This window comes from Carettochelys insculpta, chromosome 6 (genome assembly GCF_033958435.1).
Source record: "Carettochelys insculpta isolate YL-2023 chromosome 6, ASM3395843v1, whole genome shotgun sequence".
NCBI lineage: Eukaryota > Metazoa > Chordata > Testudines > Carettochelyidae > Carettochelys > Carettochelys insculpta.
Genome location: NC_134142.1, coordinates 66,518,857 through 66,535,831, shown reverse-complemented (window position 1 = coordinate 66,535,831; position 16,975 = coordinate 66,518,857). Strand labels below are relative to the sequence as shown.

The 16,975-nt window shown below is 41.8% G+C and overlaps 1 protein-coding gene across 9 annotated transcripts in view; it reads left to right on the top strand.

Annotated features, from left to right (window-relative positions):
* Positions 1-200: 200 nt before the first annotated feature.
* Positions 201-16,975, top strand: part of SIPA1L1 (signal induced proliferation associated 1 like 1) — a 321,214-nt gene continuing 304,439 nt past the window's right edge. For 3 of the 9 annotated variants that reach the window (XM_074997151.1, XM_074997143.1, XM_074997149.1), the window contains exon 1: positions 201-266. The gene's annotated coding sequence lies outside the window, so the exon portion shown is untranslated. The remainder of the gene's footprint in view (positions 267-16,975) is intronic. The other 6 variants (XM_074997150.1, XM_074997144.1, XM_074997145.1 and 3 more) reach the window with 4 other exon arrangements.

The following is a 16,975-nucleotide window of genomic DNA, read 5'->3' as shown; positions in this document are numbered from 1 at the left end:
CGCCGGGGCAAGCGGCCCCCGCGTGCTGCGGGGCTGGTCGGGCGAGTTGCAGAGACCCCACCCCTCCCTCGCAGGCTGCAACCGACCTGCTAGGCCCAGCGCTTGGCCGTTGTTAAGGTAACCGCGGGGGGGGCGGCTCCCCGTCAGCCCTCTCGCGAGAATTCCCCTGGCAGCAGGCGGAGCAGGCGCCGGTGAGCTCATCGTGGTTGCGGGGAGGGAGCCTAGCGCTGAGTCTCCTGCAGCAGCCGCAGCAGCAACTTTGTTGGGTGAGTTACGTGTGGGAGCTGGGTAGGCGGCGCGGCGGTAGCGGCAGGACGCTCTGCTCGTCCCTCAGCCCTTAGCCTGGGGGCCCCGGCGCGGAGCTCGTCCCGGGCTGGAGGGGGGCACCCGCTTTCCCGTTCCCGACCCCCAGCCCGAGCTGGGGGCAGAGTGAATGGAGGCTGGAGCGGAGCGTGGGCAGGCAGCCCGACCTGCCGGCCCCCTTCCCAATCAGAAGCTGCCGCCTCTGTAGTCTCCGGAATCTGGTGGTGGGGAGGGAGAGAACGGGCTTCCCCGGCGAGCCCCTTAATTTAATCTCTTTTAAATCTCGTCCTTGGGCGAGTTAGACCCTGGACCCCAAACTGGCCCTGTGTCCGTGGGGAGTCCTTGAGCTTTGAGTGGCACCGATCCTGCGAAGAGCCCCATCTCGCTGCCTCTTCCTCTCTCCGCCGCCCCCGGGTTTGGGGGAGGGAAGTCATGGAGCGCCTCTTTATTGAATTTTAGGTATGGAGAGGATCACTCTTCCTTGCTTTCCGGTCCTTGGCTTTAAGAGTCCCAGGGCAATCTGGGCAGAAAGTCTCCGGGCACTGGCTGGAGCTGATTTCCAATGAAACGGGAGGAGGGGGGGAAAAAAGAAGGGGTTGGACACAATCAATCACCCTGCCCACAACTTAAGCAAGGGCAGCAGCAGCAACAATACGAACGTCGCATTTTTTCTGACCCCACCACTTCTGCCTGCTTCTCCTTGGATATTACCTTTTGCAGCAAAGAGTGACATGAACTTATCTGCTGCCCATCCCAGCCCCCGCCCCCGCTGCTCCCTTGTCTGGATGGTATTTTTCCCCCGGTGAACAAAACTGAGGGAGGGGGTGGTGGAAGGAGGAGGTGCTGTACTTATAGCTTTTGTGTATGCTTTTTTTTTCTGTAGGAAGGGGAGCATTGAGTGTAGATGGTCCGGAGGAGGGGGATAAATTATTTAAGGAAACCAAGGCACAGGCTGTTCTAAGGGGATCATAGACATCATGCTTTAAGCAATATACCTATGACTTACAATATCATATGTACTAGTTAATGAAAGCAATAAAAATATTAAATACAGAAATCAGTCTTTTCAGTTTGAGATGTTTTCATATAACTGAAGTTGGAGAGACATTGCTTCATTTTTGGGGGGGTGGGGAACATAATCTGATTATAAAGCTGTTTCTACTATAAAAAGAGTTATTAATTTGAGGCTGTATAAGTGCACAAGTAGCTTTACTTGTCATTCATTTTGTTATAGCTAGCTTTGTTGTCTTTATTTTGTCAGTTTTGGCACCACAATAATGATTAGCTCATTCAAAGGCACTGCTGATCATCTAAATGTTTATATTGTTAGAGGGAGAGTGGAGGAGTGAAACATTTGAGGTGGCTAATTTCTTTCTCTGAAGTCTGGAGAAGTGAAATACAGGAGATGTCTTAAATTGCATCTCATGAGGTAAGGGAGCTGCTGTGTTTGTGTTAGAAGAAAACCAGGTAAAGAGACAAAAGATGAGGGGGCAGACTTCGACCTCATTCTTCACCGTTTTCCATTTTATATTTTCAAATAGTGACTCTGAATTTCTTATTGTATATCTTTTAACAAATAGAATATGCACACTGATCAATCATAAGGTCATTCATGTTCATTTAATGGAGAATGCATACATTCATTTCTCGTACAGCAGCAATACGGAAAAGGAATTGTTCAACTTAAAGAAAAATCTCCTTGGGTAACCTTGACTACTGACTATGTGTGACTTTACAGCAAGAAGGCATTGTTTTCTAAAGTGTGGGTATGCATTTCTGTGAGAAATATTGCTCACAAGATTTCTTTAAAATAATACCTACACTGAATGTTATAGTAATGATGTTTTTAATGACTCTCCTTATGCATGCTGGCCTAAGTGTATCTTTGAGTTGGGGCCTTAGCTGATAATACAAGGCAAATTTGTTTTCAGGGTTAAAAGTGTCAGATTTCAATAGATCTGGGTGAACTTAAATTGGTATTTCCTTTAGAAAGCAATCCTTTCATGATGAAACTCTGACTCAGCCCCTTGACCATGATGAATGCTGGGGGTGTGGAGAGTGTCGTGAAAACTTTTTAAAGTTGAAGTCATAAAGTAATTTTCTAAGTAGAAAATAGGATTTTCCTGCCCCCCCATAGTACTTGTAGTCATTTCCCCATAATGCTTGTAGTGTTGATTGAAAATTATGTAATTGTAGTAAGTTTGATGGGAAGCTTGGTCATTGTTTTCCTGGTTGGAAGGTGCAAGAAAGGCAAACTAATTTCTTTTTTCACCCCCTTTTTTGGGGGAAGATAAAAATGGAAATAATTAAGCAAAACTTTGCTTTAGAAGTCTCGGAGAAATGGTTTAAAAATTGTATTTCACTGTCAGGGCTTTCATGCCTTAGGGCGACTATATCTCCCTGTCCCAAATATGGGACAGGGAGATATGGGTTGGGAGAGGTGGCTCTTCCAAGCCCGGGGGAGCTGGGAAGCAGACAGCCGCCACTGGTGCTCCCCTGGGGAAGCCACAACTGTCTGTGCTCCCCCTGCTTCCCTGAGGTTGGGTGTGAGGGCTGTAAATACAGGACAGTTTGTCCCTTTTAAAAAAAAGACATTGAGACCCTTTTCTGCTGTCCCAAGTATGGGACTGTCCCACCCAATACAGGACAGATGGTCACCTTATTTAGACCATCAGCTGTCATACCAGTCATTAAGTCAGAAACACACTGTGGGAATTTTGGGTTTCTTTGCTTATAATATAAAAACATATGGTATTTCCTTTTTAATGATTTTTTTTATGGAAGCCCTGATAGAGTTCAGGAGGTGAAAGTATCTGAATTATATAATAGCCATTATTTGCATAATTAATTAAATCTCTAACAATAGATAATTAGGAACAGAAATACATGGGCAGTTGATTAAGGAAAATGCACTTAGTAAGTTGCTCAACAGTGCATTGAATAGGTGCTACTGCTGTTAATTTGTATTAATATTACTAGCTGAGATGGAAAATACAATGTTGACAACTAAGTTTAAGTGAACTTTTAATATTGTAAGGTGACAAGTGAAATGGGGTGACAGGCTGTGACTCAAATGTAGGAATCTGCAAGAAGGTGGGCGTTTGACTACTACCAGCTGTAGATGTGAGCATCAGAGTAAAGAAACCTGTCAGGGAAGGAACTGAACTAGAGTATGGAAATAAAATTTTAGTTGGGGTTTTTGCTCCTCTGTTCTTCATTGGTCTTTACTCTGTCTTAACCTGTTCCCTTTGTTCAGGATTTTTTATTTTTTTTGGCTCTTTTATGTTTATCTGTCTTGGTTTATCAAATGTCTTTATTAATTCTTATATTTTTGTAACTATTGTTTTAAATATATTTTGAGCATGTGTCCAAAAATCTTACCTCCATTCTCAGCTCCTTCAAAATGAGTGAGAGGATTTTTCCTTGCCTACCAACTCTCCTGTGGTATCTTGGAAACTTTGAATTATAATGTAACTTTTGTTCCATCCTCAGTTTCTTTCTCAATTATATATCTTACATTCTGCTGTTAATTTGCAAATTGCAGACTCTGTTTCCAAAACAACTATTTTTGTTTTGTTTTTAGCAAGAATATTTTGGTTCAAGGGGATCAAATTTTTGCAAAGGGAAAGCCAGCTTAAATAAAGGGCAAGCCACTGAGAAAACACAAGTTACTATAATATGGGAAAGGGGTGAGGCTCATTTTACTCTTGTACTAATCTTTCTGTATTGAATGTATAGAAGAAAGTAACAGTTTGCTCTGTATCAATAGTTTAATCCCTTTAATAGAAGTTTTCTTGCTAACTCTTTTTAGTTCTTAAAGATACATTTTGGAAATCCAACAGTATCCTGCCTCTGTGCAAAAACAGTTGCACCATTGCCCTCATCAAAATTTTGATCACAGAGATTGCTTGGCTTTCTAATGTTGATATTTTCAGGGCTTTACAAATTATTCTGATCAGACCTGCACATTGATTTGTTGGAAACAATATTTTATTTTCATGTTTCCTTGGCTGTTGCTACATCTCCCAGTTTTTAAAATTTCTGCATTTTTCTCTGCAGTTACTGTCTACATATTGACATGATTAACTTCTAAAACATTGGTATCATAATTTTGTAATACCTGTGTGCCCTTGCTATAGTTGTTCTTTTGTTCACGTATTCAGTAACTGAATTCTTCCCAGTACTTTGTATTATCTATTGGAAGGCAGGATGAAGGCTTTCCTGTTCTGGAATTTTTACTGAAGGAAAATTGTATTGTTGTTTTTGTATAGTGCTTCAGTATGAAAATGGACTCCCATTGATTTCAAGTTATTTGCTATCCAGAAAACTGCCCACATTCTCTTCCAGCTTTTAAGAGAATTTGCCATAAAGTTCCTTGGTCGTACTTCGTGTTAAAAGAGGTGCAAATCCCAATCTGTTATTCATTTAGCAATGGAGTATTCTGCATTTAAGGCTAATCATGTTAAATATGCTTTTTGTTAACAGGGGGAAAAAATGTTAGATTGTTCTATGGTTTATGTTTCCAGGGAGATATGACTCAGTGGCTTGACTTCAAATAAATCTCTCTCTAAAAGGGAAATTTTAAGTAGATTAATCTTAATATATCAAAGAATTGATTTTAAATTCCTAATGTTGGACATCATGCTGAATTTGTTTAAAGTGATATCTTGTGGGATGTGATGGTGCTTTTTGTTCTTAATTTGGGTGGGGAGCAGAGGAAGGGAAGAAACTGCCTGGAACAGAGCTTGAACACTTTACACTTGTTAGCAGAGTGCCTAAATATTATACTTAGTTGCAGTCATATTGTCATTTTTAACAGCACCCTCTATCAGTTTTGTTTTAAGTAGCAATGTTTTAGTGCTTCTGACTAGTTCTATTTTTTAAAAAAGTTGTTTTGTAAAACTAAAAGTGATTCATAATAGTTTTAGTTCTGCCCATGGGTTTATGATAGCAATCATGTTTTGGTGTCATTTGACAGAGCTATCAATAGCTGCAGAGATGCTGCACTCCTTCATCTGGGGTTCAGGAAGAGAATCCTGTATTGGTTTACATTTGCTTTAAATTTTGAAGGGTACCTTCATTACCGTAAGGGTTAGATACTTCTTCTCATTTACCATGCAAGTTTCAAATGCTACAGAAGTGAGTTTGGTCTGTTTTTATTCAGCTTCCTGCTTACTAACAGCATGTAGAGAATTCGTATTTCTAAACTCTGGATTGGGATGTACCATGAGTTTGTAGAGTGAACTTAGTTGTGCTAAAGCTTTTTTGTAAGTGGGAATGTTTCTTGAAGAGTTTCATTTGAATAGAGCAAATTGATTAATTTAAAAAAAAATCCCTGCAACTGGTGAGTTGCATAATCACTAATGGACAATAATGTTCAGTGCTGTTTTAGAGGTCTGAAAAAATACGGAAAAACCCTTAGATTTGTTTCATTAGTGAGCTGAAAATCCATCCTGTCTGCTTCTATTCATAGTACGTTTGAAATTTGAATGCCTGGTAGGGATGCTAGAATAAGTATTCAGTCAGAGTTATATGCGGCTGTTCATTTACTGACAGCCTTGCTGTGGTCCTGGAGAATGCAAGGTTCTATAAGACAACTTGTCCATGTATAAATTATCTGGATTATTTTTGTGGTGTGATATATAATGTGTAACATACAAAAACATATGTAAACTAACAATTGAGTATTAAACTATTCCGTACACATTATTTTATAGTACAGAGAATATAACATTTTGCTTGTACTGTCGAAATATCATGTATAAGTGTGTGCGTGGGGGGGGGGGGGTTGTTTGACCGTGTGGTTATTGCATAGGATTGTGAGATAGGAATTCCAAGTTGTGCTCTCAGCTGTGAGAGAGATTTTCTGTGGTTGTGGGCATAGATTTATGTTCTGTTTCTTAGCTTTCCCATCTGTAAAATAGGGACCTGTTGACCTGAGATGGTAAGAACTGTTTGAGTGGCTTGAAGATGTAAAGTTTTCAATTCAGAATGTGGGGAGGAAAAGTCCCATCTGTTGGCTTTTCAATGTTGATAACTCATGAATATTACTGTCACACAGAAAACATTTGTTTTTAATCCAGTTGATTCTTGTTCTGTTTTTTTAATCCAGTTGAGTCTTGTCTTTTGTTCTGTCACTGTATGAACTGTAGTAGAAATGAAGTCCTGTGGTACCTTAAGGACTATAAATAAATTTGTTCGCTTTTAAGGTGCTACATGACTGCTTGTTTTTTGCGAAGCTACAGACTAGCATGGCTATCCCTCTGTAGTAGAAATTGAGGGCATCTATAAGGAAAACTTGTCTTTCATATTTGTGTAGGAAGAATTCTGTTACAGTAAAACAATCATTGTCTGGCTGGAATCTGTGTCAGCTTTAATAGTACCTTCCCTTCAAGCAGGAAAGTGAGCAAATCTGTCCCTTTACATCTGTTGCCTACTTGATTGCATGGCCAAATACAGCTACTGTTTGAATTCCAAGAGGTGACGTATGTTTGACAAATAAGTTTAAAAAATGCATATTGCTTTTCTGTGCAGTAGCTTCCTAATTTTGGCATAATACTGAAAACTTTTACTTTTTGTATTTTCAAAATTAAAATGTGTATCTCCATGTGCTTTAATCTGTTTTCTTTCAAAGAGCAAGTCCGTGCTACTGCCTAAAGTCAACCTAAGTTAGGCAAATCCAGCTATATGAATAACATTGCTGCTGTTGATATATTTTAAATAGACTATCTAGTGTGTCTGCAGTTCCGTATCTATGAGAGAAACTCTCTCGTCAATTTACCTTACTCACTTTGTACTGCTGGAGTACCAGAATTCATAGGAGCATGTTCGGCTGTCAGTTTAGTGGGTCCAACGTCCGGTGGATAGATTGCCACAGTGTCGATCCACCCAGTAGTGGCAAAAAGCCCTAAGTCTTCTAACAACTGCTATTTTTATGTCCCTGTTTAATGTAAAAAATGAACAGTTTTGTATTTCACACAGTCATCTGAAGTATACAGTGCAAATCTGCCACCTTGGCTACGTCTGCACGAGCCCCAAACTTCGAAATGGCCACGCAAATGGCCATTTTGAAGTTTACTAATGAAGCGCTGAAATGCATATTCAGCGCTTCATTGGCATGCGGGTGGCCGTGGCACTTCGAAATTGACGCGCCTCGGCGCCGCGCGTCTCGTCCAGACGGGGCTCCTTTTCGAAAGGACCCCAGCTACTTCCCATCTGGGAATAAGGGGACTTTGAAGTAGCTGGGGTCCTTTCGAAAAGGAGCCCCGTCTGGACGAGACGCGTGGCGCCAAGGCGCGTCAATTTCGAAGTGCTGCGGCCGCCCGCATGCTAATGAAGCGCTGAATATGCATTTCAGTGCTTCATTAGTAAACTTCGAAATGGCCATTTGTGTGGCCATTTCGAAGTTTGGGGCTCGTGTAGACATGGCCCTTTTGTGGCAAGTATTAGAAAAAAAACTTTCAACTCTTTCTCCCCCACACCTTTTGATTCAATTAAATGATGGAAAAAGTAAGCATTAATTTATGAAGTGGTGGTCAGAGCCATCCTGTCCATAAGATGAAGTGGGGCAGGCCTTGTGTGTTTGGGGGGCCTGTGGTGGCTGTTCCAATTGTCCTATGGTCGAGAGGGACAAAGGCATTATGGAGCATGGTGCTGTCACCCCCTCCATTCACCACGCTGGTGGTGGGAGCTGGAACTCTGCTCCGCTGCTCCCCGCTTCTCTACTGCAGCGGGACGCAGAGTGCCACTGCTTCAGGCACTCCACTTCCTGCTGCCACAGAGAAGGCTGCAGCAGTTTGGGAGGGTGGCATGATGGAGTGGAGCACTGCTCCAGGTCCTGCTGCTCATATAGTGAGAATGGGTGGGGGGTGATGGTGACCCCTACTGCCACAGTGCCAGGCCTTGTAATCTCCTGGGCAGTGTTGCTAGGGGAGGGCATGGGGGTGGAGCAGTGACAGGGATTGCCTGGGGCACTGCGGGGTGGGAGCTGTCCCAGACCTCCCTACTCCACCCCCTTGGGGTGGCCCTGCTGGTGGCTGTAGGAATTTCTTAGCTATTGTTTAAAAAGTCCAAAAGTCTTCGTAGCAATCTTTTTGTGGAATTGGTAAAATGCTTTGTACTCTTTTCATGTTTAGTCCATTTGGCATTTTTTGATTGGGATACCAGCTTTGTCACTGGCGGCTACTTGAATATTTTAATTTGGCTCTGAGGCTGCAGACCTCTGTGGCAGAAAACCTGTGTGTGTTTCCCCTCCCCCGCCCCCCCCCCCCAAAATCCTCTGGCACCTAGAATTGCACTTTTTTGTGAGAGGCCAATAAGACATATGTCTTTTTAATATCTGTCTTTGAACAATAATAACAGTAGTTCAATAAAGTGAACTTTCAAATTTGTTGCTTGCAGAATAAGGTGAGCTTCAATGTTTTGTTACAAAGGTGAGACCTAAGGCACCATTTAAAAAAAAAAAGTGGTAGATTAGAAATTATTGGACACCAAATAATTTAAACACCCCTGAAAAAGTGGAAAAGTAAATCTAAGCTGGTAGAGACTTTTGAGGAATTGTCTCAATAGAAATAAAATGTTTTTACAGATTCATATAATTAAGCCTCTCATTTAACAGGAAAACTCTTTTAATTCGTTCACAGATGAGCGTATCTTTTATTCATGGTTCCAGACCACACTTAATTACTAATTTTGGTAGTCTGAATTATTTAGATATTATGAATGAACTAGTCAGTTAAGGAGCAATGCTATTTGGGGTTTGTATTTCCCCTTCTCCTTATTCCATATTAATTAACCTGTATCTCATGGAATGGTTTAACTGGATGGTGGCAGAAGAGATATTTGAATATGTCTCATGTAAGAGGATACTGCACTCTGCAAAATAAATATTAGTGGTCTTGCCAGCTTTCTGTTGAATACAATCCAGACTTTTAGCATTAAATGTGTAATTTTTAGAACTAAATTGGATTTTAAGCTTCCAGGCTATGCTGAAGGCTTGAATTATTCTGTAAACTGTGCATGTTTAATAATCCCATCTTAAAAATAAATAAATAAAAACCCACAACTTTTTGAGTTCATAAATTAGCATATCTTCTTTTACATATTACACTGGCAATATTGTTGTAGTTTTAATTCTCAAGTTAGCTAAACATTTTGTTGTACATATTTTGGTTACTTTTAAAAAAGTAAACCGTTATTACTGTTTTGCTGTTTTCAGTAGCCTGAACAAAGAATAAAACCTACAGAACAATTTTCAAGCTTAAGCAAACTTGTGCAGGCAGCGAAAGAAAGTAAATATTTATACATGTTACTGAAAAGAGGCCATATTTGAATAAGGGCGGTTTTCTTAACTGTCCCACTAGGCTTTCTTCTGCCTCCTGCAGTGAAGTAGTCAGCCTGCATTTGACACACCTTTGTTTCCATGGAAGCTGCTATGATGTTAAAAAATCAGTATGACATTTTCACTGCCATATCCTGCAGTAAGAGTAGAGGGGATCTTTTTTTTTTTTTTCTTTTTTAAGACAAACTTGTTCATTGGAAAGAGAAAATGATTATATACTAAAGGAAAATGGAATCACATGTTCCCTCCCTAAGATCAAAAAAAGGTCTTGTCTACATGGGGCGATGGACTGAAATAGTTGCTAGAGAATAACTCCACATGTGAATGCACTTGATCAGGTTTGAGTGTCTTTTTTTCCCCCCAGTTGGGCTTAATTCAGTCGGAAGCAGATAAAATCACCTGGAAGATGGCACTCTGGTTCCTGAAAAATGTACTACCTCTTGTTATACCCAGGGGTGTGGATAAGCACCACCATCCTGAGTGACAAAAGTTACACTAACCTAAGTGCCAGTTTGGACATAGTTGTGTCAACAGGAGTGGTTTTCCTGCTGACATAGATGCTGATGAAGGCGGCTTAATTAAGTCAATAGAAAAGCGCTCTCAATGGGGTTATGTGGCTCTGAGCTTCTAGTGTGGCCATAGTCCATGTCCACACAAGGAAGGTGGTGTAGAATTGCTCTTCTGCTGTAAATTCACATCTTAATTTATTGCAGAATAACTCATCCTGTAATCAAACCCACAACCTTTAAACTAGGGCAGTCACACAGTTAAAAATAATCATAATGTCATGATTTAAAAAATTAACCATGTTAATAGATTTTTGGATGTTTTCCGTATTTTTCAAATATATTGATTTCAATTGCAACACAGAATAAAAGTGTACAATGCTCACTTTATATTTTTGATTACAGATATTTGCACTGTAAAAACAGAGGTGGTATTTTTCAATCTCTTTTACAAGTACTGTAGTGAAATCTCTCTATCATGAAAGTTGGATTCACAAATGTAGAGTTATGTTCAAAAATAAATCAGTGTAAAGATTTAGAGCCTAAAATGTCTTCTCAGTTTGTTTTTCTTCAACCTGTCCCTCAGACAGACAAATTTGGTTGCTACAGTAAAATTCCTTTAATCTGGCCTCTGATGGTCTGGAAACCCTGATGGTCCGGCATCTGGCAAAAATAGTCCTATTTACGGAGGTAATCGGTCAAAATTAGATGGTCTGGCAAACAGTAGTCCCCCGAGATATGCAAGGGTTGCATTCCACACAACCCTCATGTGCCTTGAAATTCCCATAAGTCGGGGGCGGGGGGGCTTGGGTGGTGGGTTGGGACTGTGGGAGGTCGGGCAGGGGGCTTAAGACAGGGGTGGGTTAGGGCTGCAGGGGGGCTGGGGATTGGAGCCAAGCCAGGGTGTATGGGGGCTGGAGTTGGGGGTTTCAGGGGAGGCGAAGTAGCTGAAAGAGCGTGGGGATGGTGAGAGGCTGCAGAAGCATGGAGTGGTGACATCTGGTAGTCCAGAAAATTTGGTAATCTGGCACCTGTCTGGTCCCAGATGTGCCAGATTAAAGGAATTTCACTGTATTTACAGATGGTAATGCTACTCACTTTTTGATTTCAATGTTAACTGCAAGTGAGAACTGGTGTTTCCATGGGTCTATTACTGGTGGTTTAAAATATTTACCTGCTAGACATACTAAAAATTCAAATGTCCCTGCATGCTTCAACCACTTTTCCAGAGTACGTGCAGCCATGCTGATGACTAGTTTGGCTCATTATCGAGCACAAGCAAAGTGGACCGATGCACGTTCATTTTCATCATCTGAGTTGGATGCTACCAGCAAAAGATTGATTTTTCTTTTTTGGTGATTTGGGTTCTGTAGTTTCCACATCAGTATTGTGCTTTTGAGACTTCTGGAAGCATGCTCTGCACCTCCTTCCCTCTCAGATTCCGGATGACACTTCAGTTCCTTAAATCTTAGGTTGTGAGCTGTAGCCGCTTTTAAAAAAATCTCATATTGGTACTGTCTTTGCATTTGTGTCAGATTTAAGTATTCTTAAAATTAACATGTGTTGGGTCTTGATCCTAGACAGTTATATATGGCAGAATTTTGTTAGAACAAGAGAGACGCTTTTCCCTCAGAAGTTCAGTCACAGATTTAATAAGCTCATTTTTGTTAAATGAGTGTCATGAGTACAGAAGCATGTCCTCTGGAATGGTGGCCAAAGGATGATGGTGCATACAAATGTTTAGTATATCTGGCATGTAAATATCTTGAAACAAGAGCTACAGAAGTCCTGTGCAAGTACCTGGTCTCACTTTCAGGTGACAGTGTAGATAAGAAGCAGGCAGCATATCTCTCATAAATGTAAACATGTTTCTGTAAGGGATTGGCTGAATAAGAAGTAGGACTGAGTGTATTTGTAGGCTCTAAAGTTTTTTATATTTTGTTTTTTGAATGTAGTTATGGAAGAGAAATTCCTACCTTTGTAAGTGGTACTTTAGGAGAGAGATTGCGCTGCAGTACTTGTGTGAGGTGAATTGAAAAATACTGTTTCTCATCATTTTCTAGTGCAAATGCTTGCAATAAAAGTCATATACCGTGAGCACTGTATACGCTTTCTGTGTTGTGACAGAATCAATGTATTTGTAAAGCTGAAAACATCCAAAAGATTTAAAAAATTACAGTTGGGATTATATTAACAGTGCAATTAATTTCTTTAACTCATGAAATTAACTCATATTATGATTAACTGTAGTTAATTGGCAGCCCTACTTTAAGCCTACTTAGATTTGTTTGTGGGATAGTCGTAACACCATCATGACATTGTAATATTGTTGCCTTTCAAATGTGCAAAGAGAATTTTAAAGACCCATCAATACACTTAGCTAAATAAATTGAAAGTAACCTTTCTTTCCCTCCAGCATGTTAAAGGAATTATCTGTTTGACAGAAAAATGGCAATTATGGATTTAATCATTCACATAAATGTTGGTGCAGTCAAGATTTTTAAAATGAGAACATAAAATAACTATTAAAAATGGAGGGTCCTGTGGCACCTTATAGACTAACAGAAAAGTTTAGAGCATGAGCTTTCGTGAGTTAACTCACTTCTTCAGATGCTGGTCCTGGAAATCTGCAAAGCCAGGTATAAATAGGCCAGAGCAAGGCTGGGGATAACGAGGTTAGCTCAGGCAGGCAGGCTGAGTTGTATTGTCATCAGTAGATCTGGAGGTGTGAACTCCAAGAGAGGGGAAGCTGCTTTTGCATTTAGCCAGCCATTCACAGTCTTTGTTTAATCCTGAGCTGAGGGTATTGAATTTGCAGATGAATTGTAGCTCAGCAATTTCTCTTTGGAGTCTGTTCTTGAAATTTCTTTGCTGCAGGATAGCTACTTTTAAATCTGCTACTGTGTGTCCTGGGAGATTGAAGTGCTCTCCTATGGGTTTTTGTATATTGCCATTTCTGATGTCTGATTTGTGTGCATTTTATTCTTTTACGTAGGGACTGTCCAGTTTGTCCGATGTATATGGCAGAGGGGCATTGCTGGCACATGATGGCATAAATTACATTGGTAGATGTGCAGCTGAATGAGCCCACAATGGTGTGGCTGATCCGGTTAGGTCCTGTAATGATGTTGCTGGTGTGTATATGTGGGCAGAGCTGGCAACAAGGTTTGTTGCATGGATGGGTCCCTGAGATAGAGTGACTGTGGTGCGGTGTATAGTTGCTTGTTGTTGTCTGTGAGCAATGATAGGTCTGCCTCCCAAGGCCTGTGAAAGTGGGGGATCATTGTCCAGGATGGGTTGTAGATCCCTGATGATGCGCTGTAGAGGTTTTAGCTGAGGACTGTAGGTGATGGCTAGTGGTGTTCTGTTGGTTTCTCTCTTGGGCTTGTCCTGTAGTAGGAGGCTTCGTGGCACATGTCTGGCTCTGTTGATTTGTTTTCTCACTTCCTCAGGTGGGTATTGCAGTCTCAGGAATGCTTGGTGCAGATCCTGTAGGTGTTTGTCTCTGTCGGAGGGGTTGGAACAAATGCGGTTATATATAAGTGCTTGGCTGTAAACGATGGATCGTGTGGTGTGTCTGGGATGGAAGCTGGAGGCATGGAGGTAGGAGTAGCGGTCAGTGGGTTTACGGTACAGGGTGGTACTGATGTGTCCATTGTGTATAAGCACGGTAGTGTCAAGGAAGTGGATCTCCTGTGTAGATTGATCCAGGCTGAGCTTGATGTTGGGGTGGAAGTTGTTGAAGTCCCGGTGGAATTCCTCCAGAGTCTCCTTCCCATGGGTCCAGATGATGAAGATGTCGTCAATGTAGCGTAAATAGAGCCGGGGTGCTAGTGGACGAGAGTTGAGGAAGCGTTGTTCTAGGTCAGCCATGAAAATATTGGCATATTGAGGGGCCATGCGGGTACCCATAGCTGTGCCGCTGATTTGAAGGTATATATTGTCACCAAATCTGAAATAGTTGTGTGTGAGTATAAAGTTGCAGAGCTCAGCCGCCAGATGTGCTGTAGCATCATCAGGGATACTGTTCCGGACAGCATTTATTCCATCTTTGTGTGGGATGTTGGTATACAGAGCCTCTACATCCATGGTTGCTAGGATAGTGTTTTCTGGTAGGTCACCAACGTATTGCAGTCTTCTCAGGAAGTCAGTGGTGTCGCGGAGGTAGCTGGGGGTGTCGGTGACATAGGGTCTGAGGAGAGAGTCCACATAACCAGACAGTCCTTCAGTGAGAGTGCCAATACCGGAGATGATGGGGCGTCCAGGATTTCCAGGCTTGTGGATTTTGGGTAGCAAGTAGAATAACCCTGGACGGGGCTCTAGAGGTGTGTTGGTGTAGATCTGTTCTTGTGCTTGTGTAGGGAGTGTCCTGAGCATACGGTGTAGTTTTTTAGTGTATTCCTCGGTGGGGTCTGAGGAAAGTAGCCTGTAAAATCTGGTATTGCAGAGTTGTCTGGAAGCCTCCTTCTGGTAGTCAGACCTGTTCATGATGACAGTAGCTCCTCCTTTATCTGCCTCTTTGATTATAATGTCAGGGTTGCTTCTGAGGCTGTGGATGGCATTGCGTTCCGCACGACTGAGGTTGTGAGGCAAACGATGTTGTTTCTCCACAATTTCTGTCTGTGCGCGTCGGCGGAAGCATTCTATGTATAGGTCCAGACTGTTGTTTCTGCCCTCGGGAGGAGTCCACGTGGAGTTACTCTTCTTGTGCTGCTGGGAGGTTGTCTGTGTAATGGTGTGTTGGTCAGTGTTGTGTTGAAAACAAATCCTAACAAGCAACTATACACCGCACCACAGTCACTCTATCTCAGGGACCCATCCATGCAACAAACCTTGTTGCCAGCTCTGCCCACATATACACACCAGCAACATCATTACAGGACCTAACCGGATCAGCCACACCATTGTGGGCTCATTCAGCTGCACATCTACCAATGTAATTTATGCCATCATGTGCCAGCAATGCCCCTCTGCCATATACATCGGACAAACTGGACAGTCCCTACGTAAAAGAATAAATGCACACAAATCAGACATCAGAAATGGCAATATACAAAAACCCATAGGAGAGCACTTCAGTCTCCCAGGACACACAGTAGCAGATTTAAAAGTAGCTATCCTGCAGCAAAGAAATTTCAAGAACAGACTCCAAAGAGAAATTGCTGAGCTACAATTCATCTGCAAATTCAATACCCTCAGCTCAGGATTAAACAAAGACTGTGAATGGCTGGCTAAATGCAAAAGCAGCTTCCCCTCTCTTGGAGTTCACACCTCCAGATCTACTGATGACAATACAACTCAGCCTGCCTGCCTGAGCTAACCTCGTTATCCCCAGCCTTGCTCTGGCCTATTTATACCTGGCCTTGCAGATTTCCAGGACCAGCATCTGAAGAAGTGAGTTAACTCACGAAAGCTCATGCTCTAAACTTTTCTGTTAGCCTATAAGGTGCCACAGGACCCTTCGTTGCTCTACAGATCCAGACTAACACGGCTACCCCTTTGATATTAAAAATGGGTGAATACTAATAAACTGGTAACTCTTATGAGATCAAATTCAATCTATACTAGTTAGGACCATTGCTTTTGTAAACTACAACTAATAGAAAAAAACCGAAACTACAGTATGTGGACTGCCAGTTCATAAGACACCAGTATTTATAAGTGAATGCTTTCACACTAGAAGCAGCTGAAAGGGCATTGTGCAATGTTCTGTATTGGACAGCTACCATTTTATTCTCTTCTTTAATGTCTTTAATTTCAGCGTCCCATTACTTACAGGGAGATATTTATCTCAAACTGCCAACAGGTTTATTCCTGTCAAGTACAGCCGTGCATAGTTGTAAACGTGCTCTTCAGCTTGTTCAGCAGCTGATATGCTGCAGAGATTCCTGAAAACTGGAAAAAATGAATATTTATTTCAGAGCATCTATGCAAAATAGAAAAAAATAACCAATATAAAGGTTAGACTTTGGTCTTGTATGTTGATTTTTATTATTTATAATACTTAAATTTCATACAGTTGCATCATCAGTAAACGTACAGTCAAAGAAGACACATAACCTTGTGCAGGATTAGAAGGAGAAGAGATTTTGGATGTTTAATTTTTAAAATTGCAAATTTGTATTTGTGTAAAGTTTTTCCAATTACTTTTTAGCCTAGCCTAGCCTAGCCTAGCCTTTACTTAATTGGCTGATTTCTCAGTCATGTTAAAGCAGAGGGTTAGATTTAAAAGTGGAAAAGAAAGTTGCCTTTATAAGTTGAGGGAGAAAATGTAAGGGATACTGTGGAAGATGATGTGGCGATCTTTGCGTGGTAAGCTGACAGATGGTTGGATGAAACTGGCATCTTGGGCAGAGTCGGATATGCATGATGCCTTAGGAAATGAGCAGAGAATTAGGGAGGAGAAGAATTGTACAGGGCTTTGAAAGGGAGAAGAAGCTTGAAGTTGATGATGATGGGGTGAAAGAGGGAGCCAGGGAGAGAGTGAGCATTCAAGGGAATTATTTTTAGTAGATGTTTTGTGTGGATTGGGAAGTGGTAATATGGGTTTTGAGGAGACTGGAGGTGATAACAATTACATCTGATCTCCAAACTCTCAAATGCGTGCCCCATGGGACATGTCCAGGAAGCTTTGGGAGGGCTGTAGCTGGGGCAAGCCTCAGTCTACCCTCAGCTGCAGCTCCTGTCTGCCTCTCTGCTCTGCCCCAGCCAAGCTTGGGCCCAGCCACAGCTCCATGCTGCACCCTGCTCCATCCCCAGCCACTTGTCCCCTTGTTCCCTCTCTGGCCCCAGGCCAGCTCTGCTTCTAGCCCCAGTGCCTCACACT